The sequence below is a fragment of the Monopterus albus genome, unplaced genomic scaffold (genome assembly GCF_001952655.1).
Source record: "Monopterus albus unplaced genomic scaffold, M_albus_1.0 scaffold51.1, whole genome shotgun sequence".
Taxonomy (NCBI): domain Eukaryota; kingdom Metazoa; phylum Chordata; class Actinopteri; order Synbranchiformes; family Synbranchidae; genus Monopterus; species Monopterus albus.
In genome coordinates, this window is record NW_018127931.1 from 1,760,445 (window position 1) to 1,777,096 (window position 16,652).

The window sequence follows — 16,652 nt, forward strand, 5'->3', positions numbered from 1 at the left end:
ATTAAGATTACAGAATGTAACATTTTGTTTAGTTAACAGTGGAAGATGTTCTGATTGTACCTTGAAGCCAGTGGCAAATTGATGTTTTTCCATAACAGCAGGTTTGAACATGTTTTAAATTCTCCATCATTAAGACAGCATGTGGGATATCAAGTGATATAATCTGAGAATTAATGACTATACAATTGGAGGCTGGACCAATCTGCAAACATACCTACTAGTTGCTTAGACACAGAAGTCAACAATAAGGAGTGGGCATTGCCACACAAGCACTGATTGATATGATTGATTAACCATTTTTTACTTTTATTTTTAGAATGCCTAACAATGAAGTAATGTTTTTATAAAATTAATTTTGCATGAAACATTCACTCTTTGTATGAATAATATTGTTAGGATTTAATCAATACAATTACTCATTGATTCTGTTTATTGGTCTGAGGCTTTATAAATAATGCTTAACAGTTGCTTTAATTACTGTCCTAGAGTTAAAAAGCACAAAATTAACAAAAATGTGAAGAGATTCACTGCTTATCAGGCAAAGTTCATAGAAGGGGAAGGGGGCATTGGTCTCATTTTAAAAGTATTTGCCAGATTTTAACAGATGTAAGCTAAACAATTCCAGTACATACAATTAGATTTGGTTTTTAGCAGTTAGTCCATAAGGATCCGTCGAGTCCTGTAAAACATACATACTGAGGTAATAGGTTTCCTGAAAATCTGTTAACGCTAGTTCAACAGGTATTTGATTAATATGCTCATACTGTAACCTTATGGGTAGCTTAGCCACTGTCTTGCTGACACAGCTTTTAAGCCTTGCCATCCAGTTGAAGTAGGAGCTGTAGAACTGCATATTAAATGAGTTTTTGAGTTGGAGAAATGCAAATCAAATTGCTAACTTTTCCAGAAATTCCAGGTTTCTCCACTTCCTAATAAAACATCAACAAGTGCAGCTTGAGTGCACCACTTACTGTAGTGGTGCACTCAAGTTTAGAACTGGCCTTTGCACACTGGTACCTGTTAAGAAATGTAGAACTTATGTTTGGTTGCAAACCTGTTCTATGTCCTATAAAAACACAGTTATTTAAATTTGTTTTGTAGTCTATTGCTAGTTTGACATTTTTACTTAAATATTAGAGTATGAAATGTTAATATTAACAGAGTTAATACCTTGTTAAAATTAACTTAAGCAATAGCATTCTAAAGATCTTGCTGTCATTGTCATAGGTCGTCTGCAGCCTGTGAGTCACTGTGCTTGCACTATATATGATCACAGAGTTGTCCAACATTGTCTTAGTGCTTATTCATCAGTGATTGGAGCACTGAGGGAAAAAAATAGGGTTTAGGACCAGTCAATTCAACATACTGAACCTCTGGCCTTGTTTCACTTATCCACTTGGCTACCCTTTAATAATAGAAAGATATAATATTAACTGTCGTGCCTGTTCCCTTTTTCCTCTCGCTCTCTCTCCTCTCTGACTCAAGGCCGAACTACACCGGTGTGGCTAACTGCCTCAGCTGCTCCCAATTCGGTAATCAGCTATGTCCAGCGTCTAAGTCTCAGCCCGTTGCCAGTTCGTCCCTTTCACCTGTAGAGCCTTTGTTGGCCCTTCTTGTCTCATAGCCTGTCATTTGACAACTATTAGCCATTCCTCACTTAGTGTTCTTTGCACTGTGGCAGTGTGTTTACTCTGCTTTTCTGTGAACAACTTCCTCAACAACTCGCTCGGCTGTTGCTCCATCAGGCAGCAGCAGCGTCACCTGCCCGAGCTCGACAACACACCTGGCATTTGCACCACCTGGCAGCAGCATTTCCTGCCTGAGCTCACCTGGCTGTGCCTGGTCAAAGCGTCTCCTGTCCCAGCTGTACAGCTCTCCTGGCTGTGCAGCAGCGGCTCCCACACCAGCTCTACGCCTCACCTTATCAGCCCAGCGACATTATACATCTCCAGAGACTCTCTATTCCTTGCTCCAACTCTGCTTCTGGTGTCCACCTTACCTGTATTCCAGACTGGGGGCCTACAAACCCTAACAATTAAATACATTAATGGAATTAATTTTCCAAACCTCACTACCAACATTCTGCCTTCACTGTTTATCTTCTCTATAATTTAGTCACTGAGACAGCAAAGCCTGTAACAGACAATAAGAATTTCCAAAGGAAAAAAAAACTCTACACACAGGGATTCTTACATGGGTTTGAGAGACGTTGCCTTATGGACTGTGCCACAACAGTCCCAGACCACAAACCATGGCCATCTGGCAAGTAAGACAGGCTAAGGCAAACAGTCAAAGTTTCAGCCTCAGTACAGAAACCCCACCCCCTTGCTTTTGTCACACACATGCATAGAAACACATGCCACCCAAAATCACTCCAAATCCTTGGGCTTTGTGCTTGCAATGCTAGCCATTCTTGGCTGTATCCAAGTACCTTCCATTTCTGCTGTGTAAACACTACATATTAAGTCCACTAAACCATTTCTTTCATAAGAATTCACTTCAAACACTAAGCCATCTGACTGTATTCCCAGTGGGCTCATCCCACAAGTTTCCTACTTAAATTGTCTTTTTAAGGAATTCTTTTCTTGCTTCAAGATATTAAACTCCTGCTGAGCTATTTCCGCCTAATGTGTTGATCTATAAAGCATTTTCTTCACTCAGTCATAATTCAAGGCAGTTCAAATTTCAAAGGAACACAAAGCAAAAAATGTCAAAAACAATTAAACACTATAAAAAACAGCTTTACTCAGTGATCTTTTTCTTATTTGTGCTTCTCTGTGTATGGCTTTCTCTCAAAAACCAGGTAATTTAATTCAAAGGGAAACATAAAAGAACTTAAGTGAAAGAAACTCGTGTAATAGCTGTATCTTTACTTTGGCAGCCAGCAGCCTTTAATAATAATTAAAAACTTATTGTAATATAGTGTAATATGTCTTTTGCTGGTAATTTAATATCACTTATTCTTATCTGGACCTTATGTTCAGTTCTTACTGTCATACTTCAGAAAACACACAATGAAGAATGGGCCAATAATCAAATCAAAAACACTGAACAAGTGGACATCTCATCTTAGGCGTTAACATCATATATAAAATATGCCCAGTCTACAGCTATTATTCTCATGGTGACAATGTTAACATGCTATGATTCATCTGCTAGGGACCAGGCATGTCTGTACAAACATTCTATTTGATATTTGTTAGGCTTATCTCAGGACAAAAGTGATGGATTGACCGTCTAACCATACAGCATTGCCATCCGACAGAGCCGCACTACTAGCATGATTCAAAAGGTTCTTATACAATCAGAACTCTTATTAACCCCAGTACTGAAGCATATCTATAGTTAGTATGGAATATAGTATTAGTATAGTATATAGGGCAGTAGATCTGACACAATTAACTCTTCTCCAGCTTCTTTCATTTAAGTTATTATATTCTCTTTTTTTCTAGGACACTGTATTTGACCTTTCATCTTAAGGGTCATCAATATAGAACGTATGGTAAGCTGAATTAAAGGAATGAATCAGGGTTAAAAACTGTCTAAAAATGTGTATCCTAAAGCCTTATGGTCTTATAATTGAAGCATCACTGTGTGGTGGAAAGGTCAAGACCTGTTGCTTTGTCACATTGCCTCAAGACAAGTGACAATGTTTTCTATGTGTGTGTGTGATTTCTTCATTGAGGCCCTTATCATTTTAGTGACCTTTTTCTGTTATTGTCTAATGAGTGATTATCAGGGCAGTTATAGGTTATTTCCTGCATTTACTGACACAGATTACCTGTAGAATGTAATTATACAGAGTTATATAGAAGGGCAGAGGTTAATCGTTTATGTAGAGATAGACACGTGTGTGTGTGTGTGTGTGTGTGTGTGTGTGTGTGTGTGTTTGGTGCTTCTTTATACAGATCCCCACAGACAGTGAACAGTCTCTGTTTAATACACAATGTAGTGTGTTTTTCCTGAGGCTGAGCCCTGTGGCGGCTCTATCAGCAACCATTATCAGCAATTACACAACACACTGTCAGCTGGTACCAGTACAAAATTGCTGGTGCTAAATAAGATTTCCTGCAACACTGAGGATGCCCATGAGGAAGATGAATAACCTAGCCTTTTCTGGTTTGAATCCTAAGATAGTCACAATGTTAATGTGAGGGCTGGCTTGGAACATTTGTACTGGGGTACCAGGTAACACTAGCACTATAAGAAGCAATCATGTCAAAGTATGTAAGAGGAAGTGAATGATGAGCAGTAGTACTGGGTAGCTCAGTTTGGTATTGTGTAATGTCTCTTAGAGTAAACTTTGATAACACTGGCTGGGGAGATCCAATCAAATTTTTAGTCACAATAGCAGTATGGCTCTAAGAATGGCAGTGTTGTTTGGTTAATCGCAGTGGCTGTCTCTTTGGTCTACACTAAAATAGCTCAACAATTTGATAGACTGCTATGAAATTTTGTACAAACATTCAGAGGCCACCAGAGGTTGAATCTATCACCTCTGGTAATGCCCTGGCTTTTCAAATGCCACCATAATTTTGACATTTGTGTTTTTGTGTACAATATCTCAACTAACCTATTTGATTGTCATAAAAAAGCTTCTCATTGACTTCTAAGAACTGCAGCATCACATCATCACTGCTTTGTTTTCAAAGTTATTATAATAGTGCTGCAACAAGTAAAAGTAATTATATGACAGAGAGGAACAGAAAATGACAATAAAAATAGAGAATAAAGTGCCAGGCAGAGGGCTAAACAGGACTGGTGGAGGTAGAGTATTACAAAGATATAGATAAAAATGGTAAAACAGACAGAAATTGAAATGCAAAGTTATGTAAAAGCTCTATTATCTCACCTCTCTGTAAAACTGTTATGACAGAAAGATTGAGAGACAGAGCTGGATGTGTTATCTGAGTGCAGGGGCTCAAGGACAATATGCAGTGATAATACATTGTGTAATCCTCACGATGCCAACATCTGCAAAAAACAAGAGAACCCTGGACACAAAAAACCCTTGTGTTATTGCTAGTGTAACAGCCCTCTAAACCTACCTCTGCAATATACTGCAATACAGTAGATTAATTAGATCAACTGACGTACTCGACTGCAATTCCTAACATCTAGAATCAGTTGAGGTGGAGTTTGGACTGAAAGCAAGTGTTGTTTCAGGTCAATATCACAGCCAATATTTCTTTAGGTGGAAGAGAGTGGAAGCATACAAAAATCATTCTGAATGGATGATTCATCAAATCTGCCTGAAGCCATTCTGTACTACTCAGTTAAATGAACCAAAGGGGAAGTTTACCAGGCAAGGCAAGGTCCTATTTTCCACTGTTATAATCAACTGGCAGATGAATGGGGCACTTACAGTTACCTCACAGCAATTACTTTCATTCAGTGGATGGTAAACCCCAAAATGTGTAAAATGTGAAACGTCTCCACGGATGATGAGATACAGAGGAAAAACTGATATATCATGTCACATTAGAAATAAGGTCTTATAAAAACTGCACTGATCTGCTGATAGTAAAATTATACAGTATCACACTTTATAATTCACAACATGGCTTAATTAACAGAGCACAAGAAAATTATAAAATGTAGACAATCATCACATGGGATGCGCTAGATCACATAGGTAATATACAGTTTTAGCTGCTCTTTAGTTTTCTAACATAATTATACATTCCTCTATGTTATACCCATATAATGAAATTGGTTCAGTGTACTATAGTTGGGGTCTACAATGAGTACTGTGGAAACTGATTTAACTGACTGTTACCATAAGTATCTGCACAAAGTTGGGGAGCCAACTGGTAAACAGTAATAGTAATTAAGACTGATTAATGAGGCAAAAAGCAACTCTGAAACCAACTGAAAACATACAAGAACATGTATGTCTACCATTTAGCAGTACAGCTGCATAAATGATGTGTCTCTTCTAGTCGACAGCTTTTGTCAGCATAAATAAGAAACACAAAAGGAAGGTCCTAACCAAGGAAAAGTGAAGTGCACAATTACCCCACTGCATTTCCATAAAGTTTTTTTTTTTTTTGGTCTTGTCAGCCACGTTGTTATTTGTGTTCCCCATAGCTGCCGTGGGTTTAGTGTTTAGACCTAAGGAGGGCTTGTCTGCAGCATAGTCACAGATCAAAGTTTATTCAAGCACACTTGTGTGGACAAATTGAGACTATATTATTATATATATTATTATTGAGACATTAAATATATATTATAGATAAAAATAAAACAAACCTATTAACAATGAAATCTTTTGGCAGCATTTTGTGGGTGAGTAGTGAGCGCAGACCTTGACACAAGAAGTGATGAATTCAGCTTGTTGCACTCCTTTTTTAGCTTAGTTTATTGCAGTGCTTAGCTTTTAAGTACATCATTGTGTATTCAAGTCTAGTATACAGTAAGTAATGTGAAATTTCTATGCACAGTAAGCATAAGATGTATAAGCACTGGAATTTTCCAGAAAGCAAAGTTCTGTCAGTTAGATTATGTTACTTAGTATAAAAATGTGACATACAGTACAGTGCCACCCTCCATATAATGAAAAAACATTGGCAACACATTAAGGGCTTTATTTTCCTGCAAGACGGTACAGTGTTAACTTGTTTCTAAAATCCAGGTGCAATGTAAATATGGGCATGTTCAACGGTATTTTTAGAGTTTGGTAACAACAAATGCACATTTGTGCGCAGCCAGGCATTACAGGCCACATTTTGTAAGGGGGTCAGAATACATTACTAAAGAATACATTATTGAAGAAACTCAAACATAAGAGTGACAGCAGCGCACAGTCAGGCCGAACTGGCTTTACCTGCTGCCTAACAGGATTAATCAAGAGCGTGTATGTTATTTATCTTGTTATAAGAGTGCTGCTCCTGTCAATCAAGGAGTGAAGATGAGTGATTTACGATGTCTGATGTCACATATTTTTACACTTCACTTCTAAGACCTCACCCAGTTTTTCCAGACTTTATTATTTAGCCCACACCTGGCAGCAATAAAAGTAGGTTTTCCTCATGGCAACAACTCTGACATAAAATTAGCCATTATAATATCACCATCAAAGGATTATATTAGGCTTTCCTTAGAAACAGGCCTGACCAACACCACCACAAAGTATTGAACACACATCAAATGGTTTTTGTTACATTATATCTGACCACCAGCACACAGATATAGGCTGATGTTTTCTGAAGATTGCAGGTGTAAGGTTTATTGTTTCTCTCAATTAAATAATTTGTGTGGTTTAATTTTAATATTGTTTAAACCAGATAATTTAGTTAGATGTAAGGAATAATTTTTGAGTAATCAGTATAATTTGTTTTAACTTAGGAGAAGCTAGTATTTCCCCAACACAGTTTAACACTGATAGTGCTGTTAGAGGCATGAATAAAATTTAGAATAAAAATAAATAGTAATCTGATAGATTAAATAATTCTCCTAAACATTGGGAAACTTAACTGTTTCACACTAACATAGTTTTGTTACAGGCATGAATTAAATTTAAAATAAATATTAGTCTGATACAATAAATTATTCATTTATGGTTTAGAGAAATCAGGTGAGTGCAGTGTTTAAACTGAACCATGGTTATTTTTCTTCATAGAAAAGATTTAAGTTTGTTGCAGGCCCTTAGGTAAGGTATTGATCCCACAATAGAGAAATTCCTGTGTTTCAGCAGCAATAGAGAGCAAATAACAAAACACCATAAGAGCAAACACTACACACATAGCGTGAAAAACAAATTCCAAAGTACCTAAAAACCAGACAAAATATAGTATTTGAGATACAATCAGGAACAAGATCATCCTCCCACAATTAATCCCAGAGAAACAAATCAAAAATACCTAAAAACAAGACAAAATATAGTATTTGTGAGGAATCAAGAAATCAAGAACATGAATATTGCTTCCATAATTAATCCCACAATGGGGAAAATACCTATACTGGAGCCAAGGATCTCTGAAGAACTACTCAAAAATACCTAAAAACAAGACAATATAACCTATTTGAGAAAAATCAGGAACAAGATATTACATATGTGCATATTTACAATGAATTTCTACCCCCAGGATTTGAGTATTGCACCTCAGTAGATTATTGCATAGTCCCACATAATTTCACCTATTTTATCACTGCAGTAATATATTATACAGTCTGATAGCTGTTGGGAGGAACAGCCTATGGTAACGCTCCTTCCTACACCGAGGATGTAACAGTCTTGTGCTAAAAGAATTGTTCAGAGCCTCCATTGTGTGGTGCAGGGGATGGGAGGGGTTTATGCATGATGGATGTTAGTTTTGCCAGCATCCTTCTGTCCACCACCTCCAGATGCTACCATAGAATCATAAAATATCTGAAGGAGTGCCCCACGCACACCAAAGGACCTCAGTCTCCTCAACAAGTGGAGGTGGCTCTGGCCCTTCTTGTAAAGGGCATCAGTGTTTTCAGTCCAATCCAGTTTATTGTTGAGGTGGACCCCCAGGTATTTAAATCTCAATATCTGAGCCCTGCAAGCTCACCGGCCTGAGTGCTGGTGATTCCCGCCGGAGGTCAATCACCATCTCTTTTGTCTCGCTGGTGTTCAGGACCAGGTGATTTTTCTCACACCACTCCACAAAGTCAGTAACAACCCTCCTGTATTCCCCCTCATCCCCCCCAGATACAAATCCAACAATAGCAGTGTCATCAGAGAACTTTTGTAGTTGACAGTGGTGGGAGTTGTACTTGAAGTCCCACGTGTAGAGGGTGAACAGAAAGGGGATGCTGCTGACCACCACGTCTGACACACAGTCACGCAGCCTTACGAACTGAGGTCTGTTTGTGAGGTAGTTAATGATCCATTCAGACAGGTGTTGGTCCACACCTGCCCCCTCCAACTTAACCTTTGGCAGTGATGGCTGGATTGTGTTGAAAGTACTGGAGAAGTCAAAGAACTGGACCCTCACAATACTTCCAGGGGACTCCAGGTGAGATAAGGCTCGATGCAACATGTAGGTAATAGCGTCATCAATCCCGATGCCAGATCGATATGCGAACTGCAATGGGTTGAGCGCTGAGCTCACTTGGGCACGGAGATGGCCAAAGACAATCCTCTCCATGATCTTTATCAGGTGGGAGGTCAGGGCAACGGGTCTGTAATGGTTCGGCTCCTTAGGATGAGTTATTTTAGGAACCGGGACAACACAGGATGTCTTCCACAAAACCAGGACTCTCTCCAGGCTAAGAATCTGATTAAACATGTACAGGACCACTTCACTGAGCTGGTCTGCACACTCCCTGAGGACCCTAGATTTTACCACATTCCAACAAGGAAGTGTGAGCTCCGACTCCAAATGGCCAATAGGATCACAAACTATTGAAGGTTGCACCCCTGTCCAGGGCGAAGCAGCCCAAGAAGATAAAATGTATTGTTAAACTTAACTCAGGGTAAGACCTACCTGTGATCAGACTTCCAGTAAACTTCCTTTTGATTTTAAACAGTCCTCTCTTGTCTTCACTTCTCATGCTTCCAACAAAAGAATTGGGTATTTTCTAACACCTCTCCATGAGGACTACAAAGGATGTCCCAGTCTGTGGTGTTAAAACAGTCCCTCAGCTGCTCAATTGCCTCCTCTGTCCATACCTTCACTACTCCGACCTGTGGTGATGCCTTTTTCACCACTGGAGTATACACTGGAAGTAGGTGAACAAGGTTGTGGTTAGAGCGACCTAGAGGGGGGTGAAAGTGTATGCATTCCTGGCATTTGCATACAGTAGGTCCAGAGTTTTATTGTCCCTTGTGCAGCAATTTACATACTGGGTGAAGTTTGGGAGGGTGGCAGAGACAGGGAGGGAGGCATGGTGAAAGTCCTCCGAGATGAGGATTATAGCCTGTGGGTGTTGTCGCCCCCCCCCTTCCTCTTACTGCTTTCTGCCACACGCTTTCTGCATGAACTAGTGTGAATACATGTAGGGAGACCACAGAATCAGAAGTGTCGTTGTTCAGCCAGATCTCGGTGAAGCACAAAAGGCTACTCTCCCTGTACGCAGTCTCGTTAGTGCCGTTAGCTTGTCCATCTTGTTGGAGAGGGACCAGACATTTCCCATAACGACAGATGGTAGACATGGCTTATACCTCAGTTTCCTCTTCCAGCGCTGTACGCCAGCTCTACATCCTCACATTTTATGTCGTATCTTCATGGGAATCTCCAGCTTCTCCCCGCAAGGAAGCTGGGCACGAGGGCGAGCAGCTGATCATGGGAGTAAATAATGGGGCCACTTCTCCCGGAGTCCCTCGACTCGGGAGCTCACGAAAAAGTATAAAACATAATGCAAATGCAATAATAATTTGTACTCCTTGTAGCACAGCGCCACAGAGGCCTACAGAAAGGAGTATAACACAAAAGCAAACATGGAAAACTTCAGAAAGCACAGAAAAAAACACAAAAAAGGACAGAGTTGCTGGAACTGGCTGACACTCTGCGCGGTGCCGGAAGTATCAAAGGTAAGGTTTACTTTAGTTCAGACCATGTATAGCCTTAATGTGTGTTTCTCTTATTTTATGTGGCATTTACAATGCAACCATATGAGGCTATTGTGATGGTTCAAAGTTGTTTACTAGATTCTTATTTTATAGTACAGTGCAATTAAAATATGAATATTTTTGGTGTAAACTGCAAAATGACTCATGGTTATTGTTCAGCAATAAGTGACTTATGGGGAAGAACTTTAAAGAAAACAGTCTGGCTGAATGCTAGCAACAAAAAGAGGCACAGCACTCTGAAAATAAATCTGTTTACTGACACAAGCCAGGGTCAACTGATCATCTTACTTTACTCACTCCACCTAATTGCCACCATCTTTGCACAACTGCTCTACTGGATTGCCTGACTTTTTTTTGTATTCCTTTATACCTTTGCAATAATAATAATTCTGATTTGCAAAACAACAGCAGAGAACACGTGTTTGTTCCCTAGCTTATAGATAATGCAGTCAAGTATGGAGCACCAGCTGTTGCTTGCAGTACAGTATGCTAATTACCAAAATTTTGAAAGAGTAAGAGTGTGGTGTGAGTTTAAAATAGGGGTGGTGGACTAAGATACAACTTGTCATCCATCTATAATTCTGTTTTGAGATCTCTGCCCAAACATGCCCATGAGGACAATAGGCGTCGGTCCACAAGTGAGGGTTCAAACAGATAACAACACTCACCAATACCAGGCTACGACTCAGTCATTAGGGGACATTGTTGGCCATCAAAGGACTGAAACACCACCAATGGGGATAAATATCTCAGACTCAACGCCAGTCGGGCAGAACTGATGAAGCCTCTTGGATGAGAGGTGAAACGCCTTTGACCTAAAAACCTAGTCCAGTTGATTTTTTTGAAGTTGAAGTTTTTTCAGCTAAGCAGAAATCTATCATCATCTATCTAAACAAAATCACTGGTGTTTTTGTTTGCCTAGAGGTGACAGTGAACTCTTTAAAACACAGCCTTTGGTGTCAAACAGGCAAAGAGAGCTGAGGTGAATTTTTGCCTGGCTTATCCACCAGCAGAAACAGAGGAGAGTATGGAAGCCATGGAAAAAGCTCTACTCTACAGAGAGGTTGTGAAACTCAAGATGGAAAAGACATTGGCACACCGAAGACAGGAAGTTGTTTGTTATGTATCAGTGGTGGATGATTTCATGGCAAGGTGGCCTGCTCTGTTTGAAGTCAGTGAGATAAGGTGGATTCCTTCTTTTTTTTTTTATTTATTTTTTTTATTTTAGATTTGCTGTTTTTGGTACACTGGCCAACTACTAATATCCCTGATTGTATATTATTAGTCTGTGTTTTATCTCCCCCCAATACTGTCCTGGTCTGCTGCATGTACGTATGATGGTGGCTTTCTCCCTGATGCTTACCATTCAAACCTGATTTCCTTTGTGATGATCTGTTTTCAGATCAATGCTGAAATCAAGAGAATCACCACTATCCCACTTCAGTTAAAGTTCCTGTCTCAGCTGGACCTCTACTCTGACAACCTGATGAGACTGTTCCAAAAGAATGGAGGGCAGCTAGGGAAAAGGCTCCAAGCAATCATATATCAAATGGCTGATGTGAGTAATACAAGGTCATAGTCATCAGAAACCTAACAAAGTTAAGAACTTTGACAGTTTTTGAAAGTATTAATACCTTCAGAGTTGTGAAAAGGCTATGCAAAATTACAGAATGCTGTAATTGCCATATAATTTGTTGTCAGGATACCAGCTGTACACGAAGCCAAGTGCATTTATTTTACATCTTTGTCTCTCCATCATTTTGTGTGTTTCCTTGTCTCGGTTTTAACCTTTCCTATATTTATTTAATTTTCTTCATATATATGTTTCTTTCTGTCTTATTCCTGTCAGTCTCTTTCCTAACTGATTTGAAGCTGATTTGAATGAAGTCACCATCAACGAGGTCATTGAAGACTACTATTGAAATGGTTGAAACGATGAACCAGAGGATGTTGGCATTGTCCTTGAAGGCATCAATGTGTTTCAAGATTTAGATAATGTAGCATTAGCTGTTGCTATACTGTTTGTTCTGATGTATGCCCTTAACCTCAGCTACCCTCCTGACCTCTGCTATATCTTTGAGGTAGTCCAAAAGATTTTTATGGAACTGGAAAAAGGTACTGTAAGCTTTCTAATAAAGTGCTTGCTTTAAAAAACAAACAAACAAAAAAAGGCTCTTTCGGTGAAGAATTCAGAGAGACTGCACTGGCATTTAAATTATTCTCAAAGTCATCTTTGGTATTGTTATACCATTTGGATTGCTTTTCTCTTGTGAATCACTGTTGTAAAAGAAAATGCTGAACTTTCAAGCCCATTATGAAAAACGTTTAGGGTATGCAGCCATTTTGTCAATTTTTAAAATTGATTGCTGTATTGTTTGCTTTGAATTACTTGATAACGCTTATACAAAGTTAACATATACTGTATGTTTATTCCTTGGGGGAAACTTTTTTGAATGTTTTTCCACCCTTGTTTGTAAATCATCCACTTTGAAAATACTGTTTTCAGCACTGTGAGGATGGTATGCAGGGTTAATCTTGGGAATGCACTGTTTTCTGCTATTTTGTATTTACATTTTAAAGCCTACTAGGATTATAAGTGTGAATAAATTGCACTTAATGCAGTATTTACTTTTATTTTTGTGGGTCCATTTTGAAACTAGTTAAACAGTATTTGCACCTTTAAATCTACTGTGAAAACAGATAATGCTGGGTTTATAAATGTCTTTGCTGTTCTTGATATACTCTGAAAAGACATTTGAAGTACAGTATATATGGTCCTGTATCCAATGTGAAAACAATTAGTGCAAGGGTTCTTTATAGATTTTCCATATATTCACATAGTATATATTGGGAATATATCATACTTATTGCAGAATTGACATTAGTGTTGTGAATCCACTGTGAAAACAGTTTTGGTTTACATTTATTTATTTGTTTGAGTACAAACAATGCTGATGCAGCATTTACATTGTCCAATATTTCCATTTTTTTCTACAAACTCCATCCATCCATCCTTTTTCCTCCGCTTATCCGGAACCGAGTTGCAGTCTAAGCAAAGATGCCCAGACTTCCCTCTCTCCAGACACTTCCTCCAGCTCCTCCGGGGGAATGCCTTGGCTTTCCCAGGCCAGTCGAGAGACATAGTCCCTCCAGCGTGTCCTGGGTCTTCCCCGGGGCCTCCTCCTGGTGGGACATGCCCGGAACACCTCACTAGGAAGGGGCCCAGGAGGCAGCCGAAACAGATGCTATATATATAACTGGAGTTACTGTGCTGCTGCACGTTTTCTAAGACAGAGCCCTTTTCCACTCACCTGTGCCTCCTTGCTATGGCTGAGGTGCTCTCTTGCTTCTAATCCTGATGCAGAGTGAGTTACCCCCGACCCAGTGTTTTCCCACTCACCTGTGTGTCTCCATGCCACTGCCTGGTTCTTGCTTTGCCTCTACTTCCTGGTGCAGCGTGAGTTACTGGCCTCACCTCAGCTCTATGCTGCCAGACCTGTTTCAGCTCTACTCCGCCTGCCTCGCTCCAGTTCTACTCTGCCTGTCTTCTCCAGCTTGACTTCTGCCTCACCCCAGCCCTACTAAACCTGCATCCAGTCAGCATCAGCTCACTTTACCTTTCTGTAACTTTCTGTCACTGTGTGAACTGTCCTAAACCTCAGTAAAATGTTCTTCTCAATCACCTCCATTTTCTGGTCTGCATTCTGAGTCCAATCCCTAGTTCAGCCCTAACACACCTGAACTTTACATCCTCTCAGGACCTTTATTGCAGCATTTATTTACCACCTGCTCTCATAATAACCTCCTTGTTTGTATAGTGTTCTCACCCAGCACTTTATCCAACTCTCAGGCATGTGAATAGCACACACACACACACACACACACACACACACATACATATACACGCACAAAATGCAGGACTATTGATTTGTTGAGCACTGTGGTCGAGCAGCCATGACTGGCCTTGCCCCTTGGGTGAGACACAATCAGCAGTGGATGTGCCGCTCCTAAACTGTCCCTGGACATCATTTCAAATCCCTGTAGATTCATGATATTGATTTGAACCATTTCACCCTCCACCAGTGTCTTCTCCACCTCCATCATGTCTGCTTTTTCTTCTTTTTTTATCTGACCTTTGTTGTTTTGCTTCTAGCTCCCAGAGGAAATTTAGTGATAAATAAAAACCAGGCAACAGTCTTCCTTCTTCTTCTCTCTACTTTTTTTTTCTTCTTTAAGAAAGCTGCTGTTGAGGAGGAAGAGAGGCAGAAAGTCATGACAAGAGTCAAATCTTGTTACCGTTATTGCAGAAGCAGAGAAAAGCACTATCATGCAAAGCGATAGAGGATGAGAGAAAAAATATTAGCCTGGTTTGATTGCATCAGGGCCCCTTGCAGAAATACCCTCTTCCACATGCTGCTATTTCTCTGTCATAGTGATGTGTCAGCATGGATTCAATCAAACCTGGATATGTGTTGAATATGTATTTTAATATGAGTGTTTTCTCAGACAGGATTTGAGAATTGAATACAGTGCAGTCAAGAAATTGGTTTTGTGCACAGTAGCTGTTTTACATGTTCTTGACAGGTGAATAAAATGGTTACAGTTCTGCTGCTGAGATTCTTCATTTATGCTGAGTGAAATCTGTCTCCTCCTTACCCTTACCCCAACCCCTGTTGATGCCCCCTCCTTCCTCACTCGTTTCACTCACTCCACATCTCTCTCAGCTAATACTCATTGTCGGATTGTATAATTGAGGTAATGCTATTAATGATGTGTGAGTGGTCTCTCTTTTCTCTTTTACACACAAGCATTGATGGCAGAAGATAAGGTCTTTCATTAGAGTTGGCGCAGTGAAGACAAGGCAGCAATGGCTTACAGGCACAGACAACCTCGCCTTGGGAGGGACAGAAACTTTAAAACACTAATTAGGTTGACTTTGGGAGACAAATCAGGTGGGGGGTGGATAAGTGGAGGAAAGGCTGGAGACTGGAAAAATGCAGGCGGAAGGGACAGCAGAGGTGAAAGAATAGGAGACAAAGACATGAAGAATGACTGAGAAAATGTCAGATACAAATGGACTGAGACAGTGGCAACAGCAGAGGAAGAAGACAGAGGTTAAAAACAAATTGTGGAAAATTCAGACAGAAAATGAAATTTAAAGAGGGAAATTGGCAGCTTTGCCAGTGAAACATGGCATGTGATGTTTCTAAAAATAACAGAGTACCTTGTGTCCACACTGATATTACATTGGAGCTGTTCACAACCAGGGTGCTTGGTCAGAAATTTAATTTGTCACTCATTACTTCTCCTTATTTTTGACTGGGACAAGGAACAGTTATTATATCTTACATCAGCTCACTTTCAGACATGACAGTTACTGTGAACATAAAGTCAACAAGAAGTATCTATTTGACAAAGTTGTACAAAGGCCTGCAGTTTTCAAAAATGAGGGTCTGAACATGAAGAATAGTAATTTGCTTACACCTGCTAGCACTTTAAAAGTTTTAAATGTGAATTAAGGGACAAAGCCAGGCCGGAATTTTATTTTATTTTTTTCAGTATTAGAAATCAGATAAAAGCTGTTTGTTGAATTATTGGCTCACCAAATGGACATACAATATTAATAAATAATGGTTTGAGTGGAGGGAACAGATGGATATTACCCTTACTTCATAATGTCATGACTCGGTTCTGCTGTTTCCTGTCATGCTCTTATTTTGCCGTTACTTCCTGTTTTTGCTTCACCTCAGTTTCGGTCTTTTTACTTTCTTAACCACTCATATTAGTTTCACCTGCTCTTTATTGTTTGCACCTGTTCTTCACCTCTATTTAGGCAGCGTCCTCCCACTAGGATGCTGCCAGATTGTTCTAGACGCCAGCTCTGACTTTCCAGCATTATTTTTGGTTTTGGTATTTCTCGTGTTTGACCTGGATCGTGTGCTGCGACTATTCTGTTCTGCCTTGCCCTCTTGCTTCGGACTGCCACTGTGTATGATTATCAGACTTCCCTTTGGACTAAGTATGTTGGATTCCTCTGCTGTATGTGTTTGCTGGCTCTGATCTCAGACTGTTATACCGACCTGTGAGTTTTGTGTTACACCGTGTCTTGTAT